This window comes from Notolabrus celidotus, chromosome 17 (assembly GCF_009762535.1).
Source record: "Notolabrus celidotus isolate fNotCel1 chromosome 17, fNotCel1.pri, whole genome shotgun sequence".
NCBI lineage: Eukaryota > Metazoa > Chordata > Actinopteri > Labriformes > Labridae > Notolabrus > Notolabrus celidotus.
Genome location: NC_048288.1, coordinates 29,960,702 through 29,987,355, shown reverse-complemented (window position 1 = coordinate 29,987,355; position 26,654 = coordinate 29,960,702). Strand labels below are relative to the sequence as shown.

General features: G+C 42.9%; 1 protein-coding gene across 1 annotated transcript in view; it reads right to left on the bottom strand.

The window, feature by feature from the left end:
* Nucleotides 1-24,318, bottom strand: part of LOC117828633 (cadherin-20-like) — a 146,058-nt gene extending 121,740 nt beyond the window's left edge. Inside the window, exon 1 of the mRNA XM_034705816.1 lies at nt 23,852-24,318. The gene's annotated coding sequence lies outside the window, so the exon portion shown is untranslated. The remainder of the gene's footprint in view (nt 1-23,851) is intronic.
* Between the last annotated feature and the right edge of the window lie 2,336 nt (nt 24,319-26,654).

The following is a 26,654-nucleotide window of genomic DNA, read 5'->3' as shown; positions in this document are numbered from 1 at the left end:
CTATTATTATTAGTTTTGCTGCGTTTGGTTGGTTCGCCCACCAGAGAGGGAACAGGATGGGACTCTGTGTTTTACTGAAGCGTAGTCGGGAATCTTAAAACCCACCCAGCCTGCTCTCCGTCTGCAGCTGTTTGATAAAATCTAATCTTTGAAAGATGTCTACAGGAACATTTCATCCCAATACTTTGAACACTTTTATGCAACAGTTTCACTTTTTATTAGTTAACAAGGCAAGCGTGGTCAGAAGCAGCCAGGAGCTTCAAAATACGACTGATTTAAGGTCAGTTTGGCTCCTGCAGGACTCCTTTTAACATTTTAAGACTATTGGTGGTGCTAAAAACTTGAATCATTAAGACATTTTGCAAAATAAGGTGCATTTCAACCAAGAATTCTGGGTTCGGGGTGGCCTAGCAGTCTAAGCGCCTCACATACAGAGGCTACAGTCCTCGTCGCAGGGGTCGCCGGTTTGATTCCCGGCTGGTCGACCATTTCCTGCATGTCTCCCCCCACTCTCTACTCCCCACATTTCCTGTCTCTCTTCAGCTGTCCTATCAAATAAAGTCAAAAAGGCCCAAAAATATAACTTAAAAAAAAAAAAAATTCCTGGGTCTTTTAGCCCCCTGAACTAAAAGGTTCCTGTGCCCCCAAATAGATTGGGGTAGATGCAGTAGATTGTGTAAATCAGGCCAGTGACGTAAGGAGAGAAAAAAAAGTAAATGCACTACACCACCAGACCAGTAGAAGGCAGTAAAACAAAAAAGAATCCCATTCATCACAGATGACACCATAGAAGCAGGTATCATTATGAGCAACACAACAGTTAGCCTGTTAGCATGAAGAGACTCAGCTGGCGCTGTTTTAGATGGTGCTATATTTCATCACAGATGGATTCACTGAATCAACACGTGAGAGGAGATAAGCGCGAGTAGCAAAGACGTTTCAACATGGCTTTAAAATCCTTTTGAACTCAAAAAGCCGTGGCAGAGATCGGCCGGTGTTTTGGTTTAAACGGCGACCCTGTTAACTGAGAGAAGACTACTGTTACAAGCTGCTAAATCAAGAGAATCACAGCTTCTTCTTTTGAAAAGTACACACACATACAAAAAAGATAGAACAAATAAAAACTAATGAAAGAAAGAGAAATCAAGTGAGTCACAGATGGAAAAAGCAATGACTTGTGAATGTTTTTTGGAAAAATTGAAGAAAAAAATGACAAAAAAAAATTTAAAGATTTTTTTTTTATTTTTTGTTTTGAAAAAAAAAAATTGAAAAAAAAATTTTGAAAAAAAATTTTGACATTTTTTTTGACAAAAAATATTTTTTGACAAAAAAAAATTCGCCAAAAACAAAAGTTGAAAAAAAAATTTACAAAAAAAAATTTACAAAAAAGTTGACCCGGAGCATGTCGGAATAATACATTTTCCTCATATTTGAAATCGTGCTCCAAAAGCAGAAAAACATGAAAAAAAGTAAAAATTTTGCTCCTGCTGTTAAAAACATGGAAAAAGCAAATAATGAATCAACACGTGAGAGGAGATAAGCACGAGTAGCAAAGACGTTTCAACACGGCTTTAAAATCCTTTTGAACTCAAAAAGCCGTGGCAGAGATCGGCCGGTGTTTTGGTTTAAACAGCGACCCTGTTAACTGGAGACTCTCAGCCGGATGCATCCCTCATAAACATCTTTAGACGATCGTTAAATATCTGATGAGGATATTTTAAAATCTTAATAAAAACTAAACTACTTTGCATTCCCAGGAACTCCCTCTGTGTTTCAACAGCTGTGTAAACTCCACAAACACTGACACGTTCAGCTGAAGGTCTCCAGTTTACAGGGTCACTTTTAAAACCGGAACACCGGGAGGAGAGACGCATTCACGGTGAGAGAAGACTACTGTTACAAGCTGCTAAATCAAGAGAATCACAGCTTCTTCTTTTGAAAAGTACACACACATACAAAAAAGATAGAACAAATAAAAACTAATGAAAGAAAGAGAAATCAAGTGAATCACAGATGTGTGTGATGTTATTGTGGACGGCGGGCGGAATAAAAACACTGAGGTTAATCTACCAATCAGACACGTTCAGCATTGCAGGCCCCGCCCCCTGAGAGTCCTGGGACTTTTTGAAAAGTACTACCCCCTAGCAGGGGCTTTTTAGGGGGGAGGTTATCTACCCCTGAACTAAAGCTTGTCTAAAGCTAATTGATGTATTGTAAAGCAGCTTTCAGATGATGTTGCTCAAAGGACAAAGGCTTGGCTTGCAGACAATGCAGATACATTCAAATATGTATGGTCTCCTTTTAAGGTCGTTCCAACACAGCTGTTAGCATCAACGTTAGCTGGATTTTTACAAGGTGCATGCTCCCGAATGGTAGATTTCTGAGGCTCCTTATTTAGTTTTGTGTTTCTCTTTAAAAGGAGAATTCAAGTGTTTCTCATCAATGTGCAAAGACAAGTCAGATTACAGTTTAAGCTAACGTCTCAGAAAGTCCTCAATCTGAGGGCGGCCTTAAGACTTAGGACAAAGTATCAGGATGATGCAATGCTCAAAAATACCCCCAACCAGTGACATTTGAAGGCAAGTCAACATTTTCATCCATCTGCAGCTTCATACAGAGACACACCGAGTGCAAGACAGAGACCAATTTCTCCAACAACAGCAGGTTCAGTCGACCGTGATGCTACAAGACACGGGCGCACTACAAGACTCCCATTTTATTCCTGACAGTCGCTCCAGTGTTACCAGCAGTTGCATACAGGATGTTGTCTGACACTTCTCAAAAAACATATCCTTGGAAATGTCAGAAATGACAAACTCAAGTTGACATACACGAGCGAGAAAAAGCGAGGGGAAGTGAGTTTAAGCCCAGAAATGAAGGGCTGGACTTTTTACCAGGATGCTCGAATCTGATGAAGACAATATGGAGCTTCCATTCAAACAAACAAACATCACATCCTGGTGATCCAAAGTCAGGAGAAACATCTGATTCATGTAAAGAGATAAAATAAGATAATTTCCCTCTCCTTCATGAGCTCATTCGCCTTGAAATAAATCAAGAGGGGGGAGCCGAGCTGAGGCGTATTCATTATAAATGCACTCCTATTCTTGCATGTGCTCCGTGCAGCCTCTCCTCTCCTTGTTCTTAATTCGTGTCTGGCTCTTCAAATATTTAAAGGTAGGATTTAAGAATTGAAGTGACTGCAAACATGGATCCCAGGGCCCACTTGACAAGGCGGGCAAGGTTGTTGTACAAGACAGACACTTACTCAAACATATGGCCACAAGAGCTCGCCACTCAAGTTAAGAAGGGAAGCCAGAGCAGTGTGCCGGTGTCCCAGTCTGACATTTCTCCATTACTGAGCAAAGATACTTTCCTACAGCTCATCTTTCGGGAGCCGGGCTCCTGGTTTAGTAATCTAAAGGTGGAAGCATCCACCGACAAAGCTGGACCGTGGTCTTTAAAAAATGCAGTTTTAATGTCATTGTTTCTATTTCACATACAATCCAGCTTCCACGCAGAGCCCAAAGGAAGCCTGGGACGAAGACCTCAGGGTGTCAATTAGTGGGGAAACCTAGAAACTTCACTTAAACATTAAAGGTTGTTCTTTAAATCCCAGACACCAATTTATACAGTTTAAAGTACTTCACAGGATTCTCTATTCTAGCACAAGTTTACACTCATTACTACCATTACAATAAAATCAATTAAATAAAATATCAGAAAATTAAAATAAAATAATTACTATAAAACCTATAAAATAAAATCAGAAAAAAACAGAAAAAATTAAATAAGTCCAATAAAATAAAATCAGATAAATACAAGAAAAATAAAGTAAATAATTCCAATAAAATCAATCAAATAAAATCAGGCAAATAAAATCAATTACTACAATAAAATCAATCAAATAAAATATTGGAAAAATACAATAAAATAATTACAATAAAATCTATAAATTAAAAAAAAAGATACATATCAAAAAATAAAGTGAAATCAATACAATAAAATCAATTAAATATTGTCAGATAAATGTCAGAATATTCTAATAATAACAATAAAATAAAAGCAGATAAATAACAGAAAAATAAAATTGTATAAAATAAGGTAAATGAAAAATAAAATTAATGCAGACTTCGATTGGGAGGTCACAAGATGCCTTCTTAAATCTAATAAAAAATTTGAAGTATTTAAAACCGCATATTATATCAATTATTGTAAAAAAAAAAAAAGTAGGGAACGGTAGATTTTAGATAACATTTTCTGTATTTAATAAAATGTCATCATTTGTCATACTTCCTTTTTTGCCACATGACCCCTGAGGAAATGATGACAGATTAAGGATAGTGTGAGTAGCAGCAAGTTGACTTCCAGCAGCACAGTAAACATATCAGACCTGCTTAATTAAGGTAGGTTTCAAGCCAGTATACCACCTCAGGACAATGGGGGTCTTCTTTCTCTGGCACTGTTACTTGCACCCCTCCTCTAAGTCACTTCCTCTGGTCCTGCCAGACCTTCATTTAGGTGCAGAAGTTGGTCCAGAAATCACAAACTTGTTGCATATGGAAAAGGTTGGACACAGTGTCTCTCTCAACTCTGCAACCTTTGACAAAATGGGGCGGCCATCTTTGTTGTAGGCTTCAAAAAGGCTCATGTTTCTGCAAAGCTCTTGGATGTTTGAGCTAATCAGTGTCAACTAACATATCAGGTTCACTGAGACATAAATCATCCTCTCTGCTGGCCCCAAGGTGACACCACTGTTATCTAGCATGTTTGCATTTACATGATATGATTTAACAGGTTGCTTTCCTACCTGACCAGCTGACTTAAAGGCATATGAAGCGGTCTAGATGTCCAGTTTCAAACAAATACAGTCCAGTTTAATCTTAGTGTCTGTCAGATACAGATATATTGATCTGTTAATTATAAAAACCGTGCTTACTGGTAAACTCTCAGTGGTTCTCTTCACAGATTGATATCATGGCTACTACATGAGACACCTTAATGTCCTCAGGAGACGTGTGAGACACTTCATACAGCAGGAAGAGGAACAGATCCTCCCGTCGGACCGGGTATTCCTGCAGACAGCCGATACTGAGCTCTGACTGAGGTTGTTTCCTCACTTCACTCCCCCTCTGCATCTCCTATTCTCTCTCATCTACTCCTATACACCGCTCAGTTTGAAGAGAGGACACAGGTAATATGATTTCAAAGGGAAATACTGTATAACGACACCGGCAGGAGGGGTGGGCGGGTGGGTGGAGAGAGAGGGAGGACGTGTGTTGAAGTGTGAAGGGGGGTTACGGCTGCGGTTGAGGCGTAGATCTCTTTTGAAAGCGGAGCAGAGTGAGATCAAACAGCTCGTCTGTGTTTGTGTGTAGAGGGGGGGGGCAGCAGGTGCCCCGCCCCACCACTCCCACCCATCACTGCAACAAGGCGTTAGAGATGTCGGCCCCATCAAACAGCGAGCATGAACACAACACACAAGGGACTTAAGCTCAGTGTGAGCGAATAAATACTTTGTGAGTGGATCAGCAACATGTACTGTATTATTCAACTGCAAGAAACACACACCTCAAACCCTGCTTCAAATAAAACCAAGACAAAAACACACAAATGTAGGAAGGAAAGCCTCAAATTTATGATCAGCAGGTAAAAACGTCCCATGATAATTACCTTTACTTCATATTTATCTTCCTAACAACCAGTCAAATGTTGTTTATGTTGACATAAACCACACCGAGCTCATTTATGAACCTAACAACAATAAATCTCCTTGAGCACACTCATTACTCCAATGTGCTGCAAATCTTGACCGTGACATTTGAGTCCAAGATGAATGGAGTTTAACTATGACCTGCATTTTTTCTGTATGCAAAACAGCGTCGGATATCTTCATGCAGGGGTGAATAAATGACAACGTGAAATTATGACCACTTGGTTTAACTTTAAAAAGCTCCATAGAACTTGAATCCCTACACTTGTTTCTGATTTAAAGGTTTAGAAAGAAGTCTCATAAACTCAATTGAAAGCTGCTGTAGTTACTTCAAAGAAAAACCCATACCACCCTACTGTTTATGAAATATTAATACAATACCAGAATTTGCTAAGAAAATGAACACTGCTCAGGAGCTGTGCAAAGATCAGCAAAAAAAGCATTGAAGTTTTCTTAACTCCAATATTTCGGGTCATTACCCTTTCATTTTGCAGACCTTGAACAGCATAACGTCCGTTTGAATTCACAATGCAAGCTCAAAAATGTATTCCCCTTTTTGCTCACTTTTGGTCTCCACCAGTCTACTTTGTGTCTCCTTTTAAGTCTCCTCCAGTCTAATTTGTGTCCCCTTTTTGCTCCCTTTTGGTCTCAACCAATCTATTTTGTGTCGCTTTTTGGTCTCCACCAGTCTAATTTGTGTCTTTATTTTGTTCTCCACCAGTCTAATTTGTGTCTTTATTTTGGCCACCACCAGTCTAATTAGTGTCTCCTTTTTGCTCACTTTTGGTCTCCACCAGGGCTACTTTGTGTCTCATTTTAAGTCTCCTCCAGTCTAATTTGTGTCCCCTTTTTGCTCCCTTTTGGTCTCAACCAGTCTAATTTGTGTCTCTTTTTGGTCTCCCCCAGTCTAATTTGTGTCTCTTTTTGTTCTCCACCAGTCTAATTTGTGTCTTTATTTTGGCCACCACCAGTCTAAATTGTGTCCCCTTTTTGCTCCCTTTTGGTCTCCACCAGTCTAATTTGTGTCTCTTTTTGGTCTCCACCAGTCTAATTTGTGTCTTTATTTTGGTCACCACCGGTCTAATTTGTGTCTCCTTTTTGCTCACTTTTGGTCTCCACCAGTCTAAATTGTGTCTCCTTTTTGCTCACTTTTGGTCTCCACCAGTCTAATTTGTGTCTCTTTTTAAGTCTCCAGTCTAATTTGTGCCTCCTTTTTGCTCCCTTTTGGTCTCAACCAGTCTAATTTGCTCACTTTTGGTCTCCACCAGGCTACTTTGTGTCTCCTTTTAAGTCTCCTCCAGTATAATTTGTGTCCCCTTTTTGCTCTCTTTTGGTCTCCACCAGTCTAACTTGTGTCTCCTTTTTGCTCTCTTTTGGTCTCCACCAGTCTAATTCATGTCTGTTCCTCGCTGACTTCGTGTGATTGCACATCACCTTTCGTGCTTCAGTGATGTCGTCAGGCAAACACAGCAGGCTTTTTATTTTCTCACACACACACACACACACACACACACACACACGCACACACACACACACACACACACACACACACGACACAGCGCTGTTCCGTCCTGCCCGCTCCACTGGCTCCCAGTGGTCCCGTCTTGCCTCTGTAACGCCTCAGTTCCTGCTTGTATTCCAGCACAGCATCACGCCTCTGTGACATTCATACTGAAGGTGAGACATCACAGGGGCGGATTACTGTGCCTTGAACCGGCAGAATGAAACAGGAAAACTGTTAGCATGTTGGCATAGAGGAGCGCTGAAGCACCTTATAGATATATGAACTGCTGATTTGCTTTAGAATAAAAACAAGTTTTCAGACTCTAATGTTAACTTATTTAAGCTCCTTTTTGGTCTCCTCCAGCTGTTAGGGCCTGTGTCCACTGACAGCATTTTTGGCAGCTTCCACAACCCTGATTTCAGAGTACATCTCACTGCTACTGACTGCTGAAACTCTGCTTCTCTTAGTAGTGACAGCTAAGTCTGATTTTAGTAATAGCAGTTTCTACCCTCGACGAACCACTGCTCGTGTTGTTGACAAAGTCCCGCCCCTTCTTGATTTTGATTGGTCCCCAAAGGAGAAGTGCTACAAATGTTGAACAACTTTCTATTGAAAGCTCTATAAGTGGTAAAAACAGCTCACATACGGGCAGTGCTGAACTACACTGGTCTTGCTTTGGAAATAAGCACTCCAATAAAAACGCTGTTAGTGGAAACAGGCCTTGAAGGGAGTCTTTTAGCCTTTGTCATAGACCTTCCTGGAGTCCCTGAGCTCCCTTGTCTCGTAGGTTCCTCTGGATCAATCTCTTTCTTTCTTTCTTTCTTTCTTTCTTTCTTTCTTTCTTTCTTTCTTTCTTTCTTTTATTCCTTTATTTCCTTTCATTCCTTTCCATTTCCTTTGTTCTTTCCATGCTTCTTCATCCTTTATGTCTCCTTTTCTTATCCCATCCTTTCCTTCACCATTTATTCTCCTCTTTTTCTTTCTCCTCATCTCCCTCTCTTCTCTCTTTTCTTAGACCTTTCTGGAGTCCCTGAGCTCCCTTGTCTCATAGGCTCCTCTGGATCTCTGCTGCTGTGGACATGCCAGACTCCAGCTGCTACAACTCCTACTATCCGTCTCCCCACTATCATCTCTCTCTCTCTCTCTTCATCTCCCTCTATCCCTCTCTCCAACACGGTCTCAGCAGATGTGTGTCTAACATGAGTCTGGTCCTGCTGGAGGTTTCTGCCTGTTAAAGGAAGTTTGTCCTTGTCACTGTAACTTGCTAAATGCTGCAAAGTGCTCTGCTCATGGTGGATTAAGATGAGACCAGACTGAGTCCTGTCTGGAAGATGGGACTGGATCTGATCCGGTCTTGATGTTGGGTCTTTGTTAATCATAGAACATAGAGTACGGTCTAGACCGGCTCTGTTTGTAAAAAATCTGAGGATAACATTTGTTGACGTTTAAATAAAGATTGATTGATTGTAATTTCAGTCACTCAATTAATCATTACTAGGCAAAGAGAAACCACCTTGAGACTGGCAGAAATCCCGAGCAGGACCGGACAAATTGGTTAACCAGCATCTGCTTACACTGGATTTATTGGCTCACGTTTCAAGCTGAGTTGTTGCACTAGCTATGAGTTACATTGGATAGTTTGTCCTTGCCACTGTAACTTGCTAAATGCTGCAAAGTGCTCTGCTCATGGTGGATTAACATGAGATCAGACTGAGTCCTGTCTGTAAGATGGGACTGGATCTGATCCTTTGTTAAACCCCTAAGCCTCTGCTATGTTTGGGGACAATAAACCCACACATAAACATATTAAAAATGGCGGCTACAAAACCCTGAAAGCCAACAATTTGACCCGTGCATGAAGTCCGCGACTCCAGAAAGTGGACGTCTGTATGAGTTTGTCTTTGTGTTTTATTCATGCTTGCATTAGTTCAGCAGGAGACGATGAATCTGAACTATTTCATCCCCGTACTGTAAAACAAAAAGCAGTCTGCAAATATTTTCCCTCTCTTCAAATACGTAGAGATTCCTGCCCTGTCTCAGCGAGCAGTGAGGAAGAAACAGATGTGAGAGTCTTCTTTCTCTGACTTTGTCTTCTTTGTCTGCATGACTCTCTCGCTCTATCGATCGACTGCTCTGGGATACAGAGGAAAAATAATGTTTGAGGAAAAGGCGCAGATAAAAGGTTTCCCAGCCAATCAGAGCCGACTGTATCTTACAATAGAACGTTGTTTTTTTCAGAACTCAAGTCACATCTCCTCCAAGACGGGGAGGGCTCTCTAAACCTCCATCAGACGACTGTCATGGCGTAACGCGTTCGCTTCCCTCACAGCTGCAGATGATGCGGGTGATAGCTGCAGCACTGGGCCCCTGTGAAATGTGTAAGGTATGTCAGGTGTGTGTTACTGTGTGTGTTTGTGTGTGTGTGTGTGTGAGCAGGGCACTTGATCTGAAGCTTTCCTTTCATCCCCGGCATCTGTGGCAAGCTGCCACGGGCCCGTATCATTTCACACACTACACCTGTTGGGATGAATTTGATACCTGAAGTTAATGGATTGGAGTTCTAGGAGGAGAATGCGGACAGGAAACTTTTTTTTTTTTCCAGAGGTCAGATTTCATAAGCAATCTGCGCTAATGCAAACACACTCCCACACACACACACATGCATTCACAGGTTGTGGACAAAGGAGATAACACACACACTACTACTATACTCCAGTAACAGCTCTAACATCAAGCCTGGACATGAAAAGGAGCAGGAATCAGCTCCAGTGGCTGCAGGAGAACACAAATGATCCACAGAAAAAAAAAAAAGGTGTCATATGTTTGTTTCTTTTTTGAAATGTAATGGAAAAATCGGCCGTGAACCAAGGAGGAACAGATTGCTTTTTTGTTAAGAGTGTAACAAAGAGGCCATTTTTTAACAAACTCTCCTTTATTAGCTCTAACCTGCTGAACCCTGCTAACAAAGATCTTTTATGCTGAGAGCTGCTCAGAGCGAGTGGATCAGCCGGGGCCATGGCCTCTTCTGCAGAAACAGATTTCACTCACTTAAAAGTTTGGACAAAAACTTTATTTCTCCAATTAACCAAAGTCCATTTTTTTTTTTTTTACCAAAGTGTGTGCGCTGCATTCGACTACTTTCAGGTTTTTATATTTCAACATTTCTGGAGCTTGGAAATATTTGATTTGCTCTTTCACATTTCCATCCTCGCTTCAGCATTTGGGCACACTACAAAGAAGTCCTGTTATAGCTCCATTTCTTCATGCACAAGAACCGATTCATTGACAAAATGATGTCCACCTCTGCTACTGTAATTATAATAATAATCTTTATTAATATAGCTCTTTTCTGGTATGCAAATAAGCAGAAAAGTAGTCCGGGAGGCAGACACCCTCTCTACTTTTAAGAGTAGGCTTCGAACTTTCCTTTTTGATAAAGCTTATAGTTAGAGCTGGATCAGGCTTGGACCAGGTCTTAGTTATGCTGCTATAGGCTTAAGGCTGATTTATACTTCTGCGTTGAATCAACGGCGTACCCTACGCCGGGGGTCCGCGTAGCTCCCGTACCTACGCCGAGGCCTACGCACGTAGCTGACGTGCACCTCCTCCAAAATGTAACTCCCCGTAGAGCCAACGCGGACCGCAAGCTCTGTGATTGGTCCGCTCGGCGGCTTTGTCTTTCCCGCATTTACAACACTTCCGGGATCCCGGACATCGGCCGCACATCGACCGTGTATTTCATCTCCTCCTCTCTGTTCTTCATGTAATCATGTCTGTATGATAAACAGCAACATGTATCAGCTGTAGATTAACAGAACACGCTCTGAAACTCTGTGGAAAAGTAAACAGAGATCGTAGCGGGGCCGGAAGCAGGCGGCCGGCTATCAGAGAGACCGCACTGCCCTCTAGTGTTTCGGCGGAGAATTGCTGCACGACACGGACACACCGACGCACAAGTATGTAGGGCTCATGTCCGCGTCAGCCCCTGCTGCGTAGGGGAGACGCAGAAGTATAAATCAGCCTTTAGACTGACACACTGGGATCCTGTCTTCCCCTCTCTCTCCTCTCTCTGCCTGTCTCTCACTTTAACTCTTCCTGTCCCATCAAAGTTACTAACCATAGACCTTTCTGGAGTCCCTGAGCTCCCTTGTCTCGTAGGTTCCTCTGGATCTCTGCCGTAGACGGCCTGCTGCTGTGGACGTGCCAGACTCCAGCTGCTACAACTGCTACTATCCGTCTGACCACTATCAAGGTCTCAGCAGATGTGTGTCTAACATGAGTCTGGTCCTGCTGGAGGTTTCTGCCTGTTAAAAGGAAGTTTGTCCTCTCCGCTGTAACTTGCTAAATGCTGCAAGGTGCAATGCTCATGGTGGATTAAGGTGAGGTAAGACTGAGCCTTATCCTGTCTTGGTGTTGGGTCTCTGTTCATAATTTGACATAGAGTGGTCTAGACCTGCTCTGTTTGTAAAAGCGTCTTGAGATAACGTTTGTTGTGATTTGGCGCTATTCAAATAAAGATCGATTGACTGATATCATCTCTCTCCAACCCTAACATGCACCCCAATATGCTCTTAGACTCTTGGAGTCAAAGCCTGCAAAGCACTCTGAGAAGTGTGCAGAATGCCGAAGCCAGTTTGGGGCCCGTGAGCATAGACTGTATAATAAATGGACGTAGTATCCGTGACGTCACCTAGCTGTTCCTAAAGCGCTGTTTTGAAGCCTGTCAGCGGCGGCTGCCATATTGGAAATGCTGAACTCAACCTAACTTCGTCCAAGCTAGTGGGAGGTAAAGAGGCGGGCCTTTAGCCTTTTCGCTAACAGCTACAGGGTGCCCCGCCTGTCAATCAAGTCAACTACGCCCTTATTTGGGCAAAACTTGAAAGTTTAATATCAGGTTATAAAAGAATTCCTCGTACTTTGTGTGCCGAGAGAGAAATGAGCTGTTCAGACCTAAACTGTTTTTTGAACCAGGCTGTAAACATGTTTATTTCTGCTGTAAAGATCGTCTTCTTTGAATGGGTGTGTATGTGGTTTCCGGTGCTTCTGCAGCCAGCCTCTAGTGGACGCTCGATGAACTGCAGTTTTAAGCATGGGCTTTCAGTGGTTGCAGCTTGATCGTGAGCCGTGACAAATGCCCTGTTTGATTAATTCCTTCAAATTTTACTTTAAAATAAACACAGAGAGAGAGAGAGACGATTAAACGCTTTAATTAAAACCATGAATGAACATTAAAGGTTTGAAGCGTCAGAGCCGGTCTAAAACTCCTCAGACAGAGTGAGTAAAGGGAGAACAGTCTGATACTGTGTGCTGCAGAGTACAGAAACTTAATGGATCTGCGGGTCAGATTTATGGCGGCTCATCCCCTCCATTGCTAAAGGAGAGAAAAAGTTGACTCGAGCTCACAGACTCCAGAGACTATAATTCATTTCTGGCTGCGCTCCGTTTTATTCGCTCAGAGTACATCGGTGAGTATTGGGCTCCTTTTTTGGGCCAATAAAACATAATGACTGTCTGCCAGGACCAAGGTCACGCTGTTTTCTTTATGCAATGTGATGCTTATTTTGGCCTTGGATGAAGGTCGATGAGCCTGTTTATTTCTCGCCTGCGCCTCGCAGACAGATTGTTAAAAAAAATCAATAGGGGGTTGGTTGATTTGGAGGTAATTGCAGATCATAGTTTGGGAATATATTCGAGGAGCTTTCCTTGAGCTGTAATCCAGAGTGTGACTGAGTAGGGAGAATATTTCATCAGGCTTCCAATCAGCACTTTTGGTGTTGTATAAATAAAGCTGGTGAGATTTTAAAGATAGTAAGAGCCTGAAGGTGCAACATGTTTGACATCATCCTGTTTGTTTTCACCTAGCAAACCACATGACCTGCAGTTTGAAGGTTGCTTTTAATCACATGTTTTGGGTTGATTGAAATCTAATTTCTTAAGGGTATTTTAAAGCTCCTCACAGACTAAGGCCGTCTATGTTCTCCTCAGACTCTTTCCAAACAGAGCAGGTCTAGACTGTACTCTATGTTCTATTATTAAAAAAGACCCAACATCAAGGCCGGATCAGATCCAGTCCCATCTTACAGACAGGACTCAGTCTGATCTCATCTTAATCCACCATGAGCAGAGCACTTTGCAGCATTTAGCAAGTTACAGTGGCAAGGACAAACTTCCTTTAACAGGCAGAAACCTCCAGCAGGACCAGACTCATGTTAGACACACATCTGCTGAGACCTACCGTGTTGGGATCAGCTCTTCCCAACATGCAGGTGACAACACAAAGGGATGCGATACTCACAGGTTAGCAACAATAATAAGACCATCCGTGCGATTGAATACAACAGTCTACTTTTTATGAAGCTTCCACATTTGCAGCTTCTGCTGTCTTGCCAGGAAGTCATATTCTGTGACTCCAACCTTCCCCAGTGGGAGTTTTCAAAAGATACTTTTTTAAAGGTGACATATCACGCTTTTTTCATCAACATATATTGGTCTAAGAGGTCCCCAAAACATGTCTTTAAAGTTTATGCTCAAAAAAACACTTTGAAATCAGATTCTGGTCTGCCTGAAAAGCCCTCTTCTTCAGTCCTCCTCAGAACACTCTGTTTTCTCTCTGACCACGCCCCCTCAGGAAGTGGATGTGCCTCGGCTCTCCAGCACGTTGATCTAAGGTTTACATGTTGGCTGAATATACACGGCTGCTCAGAGATCGCGTTACTTCAACCCTCTGAATCTGATCCAGAATCTGATCCTGATGGAGAGGCGCCTGCAGCAGGACCTTTCTGAAGGATTGGTCACAGATTTAGTGTTTCTTGTTGTTTTATTTGTCAGTATGTCGACGTGTCTTGGTACACAGCTACGAACATGTAGCTATGTGGCTATGCTAATTAGCGCTAGCACTTATCCATGACAAATAAAAATCATCCACTAGATCTTCAAAGATTTAGTGTTTCTTGTTGTTTTATTTGTCAGTATGTAGACGTGTGTCTTGGTACACAGCTACAGCTACAGCTACGACATCTAGCTATGTGGCTATGCTAATTAGCGCTAGCACTTATCCATGATAAATAAAAATCATCCACTAGATCTTCAAAGATTTAGTGTTTCTTGTTGTTTTATTTATCAGTATGTCGACGTGTGTCTTGGTACACAGCTACGAGCATGTAGCTATGTGGCTATGCTTACTAGCACTAGCACTTATCCATGATAAATAAAAATCATCCACTAGATCTTCAAATCTGCAGACGTGGGGAGTAAAACCGACCTCTGCCAGAAAGGCAGCAGGACCTTTCTGAAGGATTGGTCACAGATTTAGTGTTTCTTGTTGTTTTATTTGTCAGTATGTCGACGTGTGTCTTGGTACACAGCTACAGCTACGACATCTAGCTATGTAGCTATGCTAACTAGCGCTAGCACTTTTCCATGACAAATAAAAATCATCCACTAGATCTTCAAATCTGCAGACGTGGGGAGTAAAACCGACCTTTGTGTTTATTAAGACAGCGTACAACTAGCATGCCTCCCTCCTAAGCTCCTTGTTAGCACACATGTGTGCAGGGAATGAAAAACAGAGGGGGGATTCAGTATTATTTTATACAGTCTATGGGCTGAACAAGCTCCGAGCTCTGACTCCGTGACAGACCGGATATTGTTGTGACGTAACAAAAACACGGAAGTCTGAAACGGCTCGTTTCACACACATTTACAGAAAGGTGGAGAAATCAGAACAGGGGCAGAATGGATTCTTTTCATTCTCGGGGGGTTTGTAGACAGGGACACATATTTCAGGTAGAGAACCATTAAAAAGTCCATTTTGCATGATATGTCACCTTTAAACACTTATTTTCCCCACTGTATCAGCTCTGAATTAACCTAACACATTTGGAAACGCATCAAAATCAGAGGCAACCATCAGTGTCCAAAGAGAAGCCAAGGCAAAAGGGCAAAAAACTGCAGTTCCTTGAGTGTCCACTGGAGGCCGGCCCCAAAAGCCAGAAAGACCCCCATTAACACCGATTCTAACAAGCTCATTTTACAGCACTTTCTTTTGGAGGTTCCTTTTTTTTTATAGATATTATGGTTAAGAGTTATGCATATTTTTGCATCATTTGAGACGTGGTTGAGTCTCACTTCCTGCCACTATCAATGCACCAACGTTTCCACCTTCAAAAGATCTCTTTAAATGCAAGATGGATAACTCATCTCACTAACTTCAGCAAAGATTCAAACTTTTCCCAAAAAAAGTGTGCTCTTTTTAAAAGAAAGTAGTTCCTAGGAGCAGTTTTCCAGAGGAATCTGTTCAGTACTTAAAGTTTAAAAAGAGGCACAGTGGGCAAATAAAAGGCAGCAGCTAAAAATACAGCTGTAATTTAAATTGTCAGCAGCAACCCAGCCGGCACACCGCGGCCTTAAAGAACACCTACAGCAAGTAATAAGTTCATTCCCGAGGCACTCTGCGTTTTTTAAACAAAGGCAACACTTCTGCTTCCCCCTCGGTGTATGTACAGTACAATAATGTTTGTCAGGGTGTAATATATGCGTGTGCGTGCGTCATTGTTTGTGTGTTAGTGTGAATAAACTCCTCATCGCCCGGGCCTGATCATGCAGCAGAAGACGCAGGTTTTCATTTCATTAAGCTGCTCCTGCGACTCCCTCCGAGCTCAGACAGTGAATTATTTCATCCCCTCATGGGTTGAAGAAAGTAATCATGTTTTCACTCCTTTTTTCCCACTGAACTGACTCACAGGCAATGGATCTTTCTGAAAATGAGAGCTGCTCAAAGTAATAGACAGAAACGTCCTCATCTCTGAAATTAATTTGAATTGATTCTCCCCAGTTTCTTCCCCGCTGCTCGAGCAAGGTTTTTCAGGAGGAAATTTGAATCGTCCAAGGCCACGTGTGGAAATCAATTTTAAAAATGAAGCTGATGGGAGGGATGAAATGTCTGTCTCCGCGGTCCTCACTGTGGACAGGAGAGCAGTCGGAGCACATACCGAACATGCAGCAACTGTTGCAGGGAAACAAACCGGAGAGGTCTGATGTGTTCACAAACAACCTGAAAACAAAAACACCTCTCTGTCCGAGTTTGTTCTGTTTACAGTGCTTCAACATACCGGACTGACAGATGACAGACGAATCCTTAAATTAGACTGCATACTTCTTTTAAATGTCATACTTTGACAGATCATCTTAATTTCCTCCTAATATTAACGTAATCAGGATGGTTAGAACTCCTTCGACTGGAACTTAAAATCTTCCAGTGACAAGAAATGTTCAAAAGCATCCATGATTTAGAAACAACAACAGACAACAGGTGAGTAAATGTTGAGTTTGAAGGGAGCCGATAATTCTAGTTGTGATAAGCAGCCTCTAAAACCTGACCTTTTCAACACTTCTACACAATCCAGAGCTGTGAGAGAATTGTGCGGCCGATGTCCGGGATCCCGGAAGTGTTGTAAATGCGGGAAAGACAAAGCCGTCGAGCGGACCAATCACAGGGCTTGCGGTCCACGTCGGCTCTACGGGGAGTTACATTTTGGAGGAGGTGCACGTCAGCTATGTGCGTAGGCCTCGGCGTAGGTACGGGAGCTACGCGGATCCCCGGCGTAGGGTACGCCGTTGATTCAACGCAGAAGTATAAATCAGCCTTTACTTAATAGGAGGTAAAAAAAGGAGATTGAAAGCTAAGAATTCATTAGCTCAGTTCCACAGATCAAGACTTCACACATTGAGCTATTTCCGCTTCAGAGCTTTAACTCATTTTCCATCAGGGACACGGACGCCACTCAGGAAGCTGACCAAAAGTGTGCATTGTAGTGCTGTGCTTGTGTTGAAGTGGAAACCAGAGGTCATCCAATCCATCAACAGCTCAGACAGCTGAGTTACAGCTCCAACAAAAGAAGCTTCTCTGCTGCAAAGTACGACCAGGGAGTTTCGTGTACCGAAAACATACGTCTACGTCGACTGATTCCTACCCTGAAACCTTCCAGATGAGGTTTCTACCTCTCTTAACCTGGGTGACATCTCCCTGGTGTCGAATAACGCTGAGACAAACATGCTGTGTGGTGATCAAATGAGCCCAAAAAAAAAAAGTGTTTTCAAAAAGGAACAAAAGCTTCCTGGAGGTCATACGACACCGGGCTCAGCTCAAGCGTAACATGGCAGGTGTACAAGCGCTAACACACTCCCACCGCCGCCGCTGTCGCCGTCGCCTGCCTGCCAGGCCGGGGCTGATTGACACGAATGTTTCCCAGACCACAACAATGCCAGCAGGGTCCTTGTCATTCCTCCTTCTCTCAAAGGGGCCGTCTGGTGGGCCATAAAGCACCATCAGGCTCCGAGCCCCGCAGTCATTCAATTAAGAATTTACTGGGCTATTGATTCCACCACGAGCAAAGTGTCTCACGTCTTGGAAACAATACGGAGCCTTTTACCAGCCTTTTAGCTAAAGGGGTGACTCCGTCTTCAGTGTGTAGGGAGGCATGAAAAGACTATAGCGTGATGGATTCACTTAACACGAGCTCCCTCCTACCTCAGTCATTCACTGCTCTCTAATGCTTCCTTCTGGTTGAGTAGAATCTTAAAGTCAGCTGTGATAATTACAGGAAATCCACGAGGGAATATTCAAACATGATCTGGGACTTGTTTTCACACATTTACAACCACAATATTTTGTTTTATTGAACTCCTAATGGAAAATCTGTGGTTGGGTATAAATGGTTTCCTTTGTGAAAAGGACTTAAAGCTAGGGTTGGTAGTCTCGGAAAACCGGCATGAATTTGAATGTAGCTTTTCCTCATGACTCTCCTCCTCCCCTCCTCCCTCCCCTCCTCCTCCAAAACGACGCCCCCCCCCCCCCCGCTCACATGCACGAGCGCCGCTGATTCTCGACCATATGATGGTGACTGATTCAAAACCGGTCCTCACCAAAACATTCTCATAGTGAAAGTTAAAAACACAAACAAACATGGCTGCTGTTAGCACTCACAACTATCATGCTAGCATTATCCAGTTGTACCGGTGACACGATATCAGGAGAAAAGTTATAACACATATATAATACTGTAACAGCTCTACTGTTTGTTAAACCTGTTCAGTGTAGATGTTCTTAATTCCTACAGTGTTGACGGTCAGTGAAGGCATCAGGAGAGGTGTAGAGTGTGTGAGCGGGAGAGAGGAGAGACAAGAGGAGAAGTTCTTCATCCACTCAAACATTGATTGTTGTTTTGTTGGTTGGCGTGATCACGGCCGACAGTGACCGGTTATTAAAGATCAACGTGTTCACGAATCGGCTCGTCATCACTACAGCGTCCGGACGGACGCTACAATAAATATATATTTTCTGTAGGACTTACTGAACGTCATTAATTATTCTGCTTGTTGGTGAGAGCTTTTTAGACTCTGATCCGGACTACAGTCCTGAGCAAAGCACCTCATCGGGTCAGAGGGGACAGGCCCGAGGACGAGCGAGAGGGGCAGTAAATAGAGTCAGAGGAAGTAGAGGCAGGAGACGGGGACTCGGAGGAGTGAACGCCGGGGAAATGTACGCGCAGGAGGAGGGCAGAACGGCTGGACGGGATTTAATTGGTTTAAAATTTGGGGAGCCAAAAACGGTGATTGGTTGGTGTTTTCCCAGGTTTACTCCGGCTGCAGATAGCAGTTTTTCTTCACTCTTTTTAAGAACACATTATGTATTGATTACCATCAGGACATAAAGATCATTTTAACCAGTATGACAAAAAGTGGATCTAAATCTGATTACCAACCCCAGCTTTAATGTCTCAGGGCTGAGATGCCTCAAATGTAGTCCTGGAAGCTGATGCTAAAAACCTGGGAACTTAAATTGGACAATTTTGCAGTTAATTATGGAAGAAATGGCAGAAAATGGAGTCAGAATTTGATCTAGCATCACAACTTTGTGATATTCACCCTGAAGTTGATGTTGGTTTCGTCTCATAGAGCAGACGACCCCCAAAAATATAGGTGCCAAAGACTTGAGACCCCAACTGTCCCTCCAAGTGGTTAAATGTTGCTTCACACTTCATTTACTTCATACTTCAAAAGTAGTTTAAATCTTATGGCTATGTTTCCTGTGCTAATGTGAAATAACCTGCCAACCCTAGGCAGAAACCTCCAGCAGGACCAGACTCATGTTAGACACACATCTGCTGAGACCGTGTTGGGATCAGCTCTTCCCAACATGCAGATGACTCCTTTAGGAGTCATCAGGCAACAAAGAAAGGCAGAAAACTAATCAAATGTACTTATTTGTAGGGTTTTATTTCAAATGTAACTATTTGTGTCTATATTTTTACAATAATGGGTAAAATAAGTAAATTTAGATTACTTGGAAGACATCTCAAGACCCATTGGTGGCCCCCCAGGGACCCCCCCAGCAGGAGTATGGGTCATGTTGAGGAGTTAAAGGTGTGAGCTTAGATGCATATGACATGTAGACTCAAGGCTTGAGAGGGATAGTGTCATAACAGACCCGAAGCCACTGCTATCACAACCTTTGAGTTGTTAGCATTAACTGAAAAGTGGGTGCAGCATCTGTGTTCAAAAGTGAAGCCAATATTGTTACAAATGGCCAGGAGGGGGCGACTCCATCTGTGGTAATTGGAGGACTAATTGTGGACTAGTCTAGGACACAGTTTTGAGTCTTTTTTAAATACTTTATAATGTTAATTTTGTAGATTATGATGCATTCAGTGTAAAGTAAACATATATGTTAGAGCTTTCATAATGTTATAGTATTGACGATAACCACGCCCCCACGACTGTAGACCAGCCTACCAGAGGAAACAAGACTAGCTGACTGTCCCTAATTTATATCGCTACTCAAGACACATCTTTACAATTATTATTGTATTTTGGAAAATTATAAATAAATAATATAATTATAATATAATACAAAATAATTATATATATTATTATTATTATTAAATTAATTTAAATTATCTATTTTACTTGAATTTAAATAGAATAATAATTATTATATTATATTATATTATTGTTACTTTAATTAGAAACAATAAATAATACTAATAATAATTAAAGTAATTATTATCAATATTAAATGAATCAACTAAATATTAACATTGTACTAAAAGTAAGCATGCAGTAATACCGAAGGACGATACAGATGAAGCAGCAGCAGAAGAAGACTCAGTAACCAGCTAGCTAGCCAGCATTCACCGCAGTTTTGGGCTAATCCTGCAGCTCAAATCAGAAAAGAAAGTTTCCTCCAACAGTTTGGTTTTTATTTTGGATTTCACAGGAAAAAGAAGAGCAAGAATTTGTTGAGTTAGAAGTTTCTGTCACTTCTAAAACATGACTTCGAACAGAATTAGAAATATATGATAATATCTCTTCTGTTGCCTTTCCTTAACTTCACTGATATCATTGTTTCTTCATTAACTGTTTGATAATATCATTATCCTGAATTATTTCAGCCACTATAATCAAGAGGTGATGATCTGACATCATGACAGCCCTTGTAAACATAAAGCAGAGTAAGCTCCAGTGTAAAGACTCTGCTCCAGTGTCATTACCGCCTGATGAAAACCAAGATGACAACCCAGAAATGCCTAATTTAACGCTTCAAGACAGACGTCCACAAACAGGATGAAGGGATGTTCACTCTCAGGAGGTAAAAACAACAAACTTATCCACACAAAGCTGCAGCATCAATGTGAGTCATGCACAGGCTCATCTTAAAGTGTTATCCATAAACAGCTGATGTGCAGAGTCCAAAGCTGGCTGCTCTCTCTCCTCACTTGTGCTGAAAATGACTTAAAGCTGCTGTGAGGAGCTTTTGTTTTGTGTCGATTCTGGCGCCCCCTTGTGGACAAAGTGATACCTCTTATCTCTTGTCCTATACATGCAAAAGTAGTGTTTTCAACAAAAGCCTCATCCTGTTGTCTTCAACAGTCAACTTTATCAGCCAATGTGATTATTTTCCATGAAAACAGTCAAAGAAAGTCTGTTTCTGAAGCAAGATGTCCATCATCTGGTCTGACACCTACCCTCTCAGGGCGGTTTCAGGCATTAAAAATTACAACAGAGAAGGTGTCAGTGTTGCTGCTGATGGACTTGTTTGCTATTGAAGGTCATAAAGAGGCATCAGTATCATTTTCAGTCTGTTTCTCAGCCAGTTCAAAACTCCTCACAGGGCCTTTAAAGGTGACATATCACGCTTTTTTCATCAATATATATTGGTCTAAGAGGTCCCCAAAACATGTCTTTAAAGTTTATGCTCAAAAAAACACTTTGAAATCAGATTCTGGCCTGCCTGAAGATCCCTCTTCATCAGTCCTCTTCAGAACACTCTGTTTTCCCTCTGACCACGCCCCCTCAGGAAGTGGATGTGCCCTCGGCTCTCCGGCACGTTGATCTAATGTTTACATGTTGGCTGAATATACACGGCTGCTCACAGACCCGCGTTACTTCAACCCTCTGAATCTGATCCAGAATCTGATCCTGACGGAGAGGCGCCTGCAGCAGGACCTTTCTGAAGGACTGGTCACAGATTTAGTGTTTCTTGTTGTTTTATTTATCAGTATGTAGACATGTGTCTTCATACACAGCTACGAACATGTAGCTATGTGGCTATGCTAACTAGCGCTAGCACTTATCCATGATAAATAAAAATCATCCACTAGATCTTCAAATCTGCAGACGTGGGGAGTAAAACCGACCTCTACCAGAAAGGCAGCAGGACCTTTCTGAAGGATTGGTAACAGATTTAGTGTTTCTTGTTGTTTTATTTGTCAGTGTGTCTTGGTACACAGCTACAGCTACAGCTATGAACATGTAGCTATGTGGCTATGCTAATTAGCGCTAGCACTTTTCCATGACAAATAAAAATCATCCACTAGATCTTCAAATCTGCAGACGTGGGGAGTAAAACCGACCTTTGTGTTTATTAAGACAGCCTACAACTAGCATGCCTCCCTCCTAAGCTCCTTGTTAGCACACATTTGTGCAGGTAATGAAAAACGGAGGAGGGGTTGAGTTGTATTTTATACAGTCTATGGGCTGAACAAGCTCCGAGCTCTGACTCCGTGACAGACCGGATATTGTTGTTACGTAACAAAAACACTGAAGTCTGAAACGGCTCGTTTCAGCACACATTTACAGAAAGGTGGAGAAATCAGAACAGGGACAGAATGGATTTTTCTAATTCTCGGGGGGTTTGTAGACAGGGACACATATTTCAGGTAGAGAACCATTAAAAAGTCCATTTTGCATGATATGTCACCTTTAAGTCCAAAACAAGATGCTGAAAGCTGCTAAAATGCTCCATGAGGGGGAACTGCAGTCACATGTGATACATCTCTGTTTGTTAAAATTGTTCTTTTAGGAACAAAGAGGGACAAACTGTGAATTAAAGCCACTTTTATGTGCAAAAGCAGGTTTTTGTTTGTGCTCAGAATAATTAGAAACTCACCTCACAGATTGTTTTTGTCCCTGAACAACACAACGAGATACGATACTCTAAATTGCTCCCATAAATTAATTTATAATGTGCCCAAAAACATGAATTAAGCGGCGCTGATTGCTATATACAGATTAAACAGCCTCTGGGTTTTAATATGGAAGTGAAGAAGCCCAAATTCCTGCAAAGTTGCCTCCTTTGAATCTCCCTGAGACCCCCAAACAAGCTCTCACAAAGTGACCCCGTGTTGAGCACCACATCCACTGCAGATAAACTTAACCAGTCTTGCCAGGAGTGTCCCAATCTTAATGGAAACACTGCCTCAGAAAAATCCAACCATATTTGTCCATTATCCTCTGCTGAGCCTTAACAAATTGCAACAGTTGAGCAGGAGGAGTGGAGCTGATTAAGGAGCCGGGAGTAATAAAGGCGCGAGGGGAGGAGCAGACGACAGGAGAGTGAGTATCAGCGGAGAGAAGGAGTTCGGGGAGAGAAGAAGAAGAAGAGGAGGAGGAGGAGGAGAGAGTCGAGAGCGGCCAGGGGAGAGTACATGTTGATGCTTAATGAATTCGGTCACGGCTCGGCACAATGAAATCTTTATCCGTGGGGGGATGAGGCAGGGGACTTGGCAGAGCCCTGGCGCATCTCGGCGAGGGTGAAAAATAGAAATCCCACTGTCCCCTGTTGGCTCTCCCTCATGTCAGCTGCCTTGGTTACTGAGTCGGCTGCCAGCGAGCCCCCCACGGCCACTCCAGCCCTCCATCACTCCTCCTCCTCCTCTTCTTCTTCTTCTCTTCAGACTCCTCTTTTACTCACTGTTTCTGTCTCCAACTCTCCTTCACACTTGTCTTTCTCTCCCTCTCCCTCCCCCTCTGCCAACTGCCCACTGCCCACTTTAACTCCCTTTTCTCTCTCACACATCTCTCCATCTTTCGTCCAGATTTCCCTCTTTACTCTCTGCTCTGTCGCTGCGTATCTTCCTCCTCCTCCTCCTCCTCCTTCTTCTTCTTCTTCTTCTTCTTCACCCTCAGTTCAAAGCAACAAATGAAACAGCTTCTGCTCTGATTTGTCACACCTACAAAGTCAGATTTAAGCACAGACTGCAAGACTTACCTTTGAACAAGTTAAGTCACATTAAGAGGCACCAGATTTATCAGATGCATGACAGGGAAGAAAAAAAGTAGAGATGTAATCCTACCTTTTCAAAGCTTGCAGGTGCAGATTGTCAGTCCAACTTTTCCTCCCTTGCAGCCGGAGGTTCTGCTGCAGTTCCCTCACTTTGTACCTCTCCTTGAGGTGCCCACTTTCTCCTCTTCTTCTCTCTCAGTCTTTCCAGGTGAAGATGCTCATGCGGTCAGCGGTCCAGCTGACCTCCCATGCAGAAAGGAAAAAGAGAAAAAAACAACAGAGCAAGAAGAGCCGGCACCTCCTGATCAACTCCGCTCCGTGCTTCCTGCTCCTGCCTTCCAGCGCTGTGGGTGAGAGAAGTGTGAGACAAAGTAATCTTCAGGTGAAAAGACAGACTTCTTCCCTCCCTCCCTTTCTCTCTCTCTGTCTCTCTCCACCTCTCTCTCTCTCTCTCTTTCTCTCCCTCTACCTGCTCAGATCTGCGAAGAGGACGAGCTCACGCAGCAGCTGCCTCCTCTCCAGCTCTCCCTCTTGTGTCTGAGCGCTGCGCTGTAGCTACAACCGTTCCCCTCCTCTCCCTTCTCTCTCCTTCCTTCCCTCCATCCATCCATCCCTCCCTGCACGGCTCATGAATGTTTAGACACGGCAATCGTAGCAGAGAAAGGCAGCAAATTAACCCGCAGGACTCTAAATAAACACACTCTTTCACCCCCCCACTCACTTATCCCAGAGTTTTGGGTTTCTTCTGGCTCTGCTGGTGACCCCTGTCACAGTGTTTGGGACCCTGCTGAATAGTACAATCAGTTCTTTTTAGGGGGAGTGATAGTCCATTAACTTTGTGGTGCCCGCTCGCCTCTGGATCGTATCAACAGACTGTCTGAAGCCGGGATGAAAAAGGAGATTACGTCTCTAACATCCATGATGAATGTGCGACCGGGGGGACGGCAAATGTTGGATTAAAATGCTGCACACATGAGCTCGCATTATGAGGAAATTGGCTCATGAAAAAAGCATGAGCAAAACAAGAAATATGTATGATGAATAAGTAAATATTTACCACCCGGCTCCCTGGGCTTATTAATGATTAATTGTCCTTTGACGATTCTAATTGGAGTTAATTGAAGATTATTGAGTCACAGGAAAACAGATCAAAATCATCCAGCGCTGCTTTTGTCTCCCCGCAGGCTGAGGAGTGTTTCCGATGAGCTCAGCGGCATGAGGAAACAGAGATGTCTCACAAATCAAGAGAGTCCAGTTCAAGTCTGAGAGCCAGGGTATAAGTGAGTTCTGACGTCATGTGAACGAAAGCTGTCCTGACTCACAAGTCGGGTCATCAGGATTAGATCTGTGAGAGCTTTAGGGGACCAAATCCTCATGTTTATATCAACGTATCAGACCCAGTGTGCAGAGATGCTGTTTTAAACATCCTCAGAAGGTAACAGTAACTTTTTATGGCATGAGTTATACATTACAGTGTCGTCAGCATACAAGTCATAAAGAGCCAAAAAAGTATGAATTTGCGTCTGACATGAGAACTTTTTTATTCGGCAAAACGTTACTGTTACCCCTTTTCAACCAACGTAAACCTGGTTCTAGTTCTGGGCTGGTGCCCACCCTTACCCCTTTTACACCGAGGCAGTTTCAGGCGCTCAATTGAGTACCGGTTTTCGTGTTTCGACTGCAAGTGAACCAGCTCCTGGCCGGGAAAACCGGTTCCAGAGCGGCGTCAACTCTTTACATCAGGGGAGAAGGGCGGGGGGCTGGTTTGCCATGATCAAAAACACAAACCAACGTGTTTCTGCCATTGTCCTGCAGCAAAAAAATAAAAAAGACTAATGGATTCCCTGCCCTCATATGATTAGGAAACGCCAGGAGCAACCCCAGCAAGCATGCTACGTTGTCCGCTATCGTTGTTGTTGTGAGGGAATGAGGAAACAGAGATGTCTCACAAACCAAGAGAGTCCAGTTCAAGTCTGAGAGCCAGGGTATAAGTGAGTTCTGACGTCATGTGAACGAAAGCTGTCCTGACTCACAAGTCGGGTCATCAGGATTAGATCTGTGAGAGCTTTAGGGGACCAAATCCTCATGTTTATATCAACGTATCAGACCCAGTGTGCAGAGATGCTGTTTTAAACATCCTCAGAAGGTAACAGTAACTTTTTATGGCATGAGTTATACATTACAGTGTCGTCAGCATACAAGTCATAAAGAGCCAAAAAAGTATGAATTTGCGTCTGACATGAGGACTTTTTTATTCGGCAAAACGTTACTGTTACCCCTTTTCAACCAACGTAAACCTGGTTCTAGTTCTGGGCTGGTGCCCACCCTTACCCCTTTTACACCGAGGCAGTTTCAGGCGCTCAATTGAGTACCGGTTTTCGTGTTTCGACTGCAAGTGAACCAGCTCCTGGCCGGGAAAACCGGTTCCAGAGCGGCGTCAACTCTTTACATTAGGGGAGAAGGGCGGGGGGCTGGTTTGCCATGATCAAAAACACAAACCAACGTGTTTCTGCCATTGTCCTGCAGCAAAAAAATAAAAAAGACTAATGGATTCCCTGCCCTCATATGATTAGGAAACGCCAGGAGCAACCCCAGCAAGCATGCTACGTTGTCCGCTATCGTTGTTGTTGTGAGGGAATGAGGAAACAGAGATGTCTCACAAATCAAGAGAGTCCAGTTCAAGTCTGAGAGCCAGGGTATAAGTGAGTTCTGACGTCATGTGAACGAAAGCTGTCCTGACTCACAAGTCGGGTCATCAGGATTAGATCTGTGAGAGCTTTAGGGGACCAAATCCTCATGTTTATATCAACGTATCAGACCCAGTGTGCAGAGATGCTGTTTTAAACATCCTGGGAAGATAACAGTAACTTTTT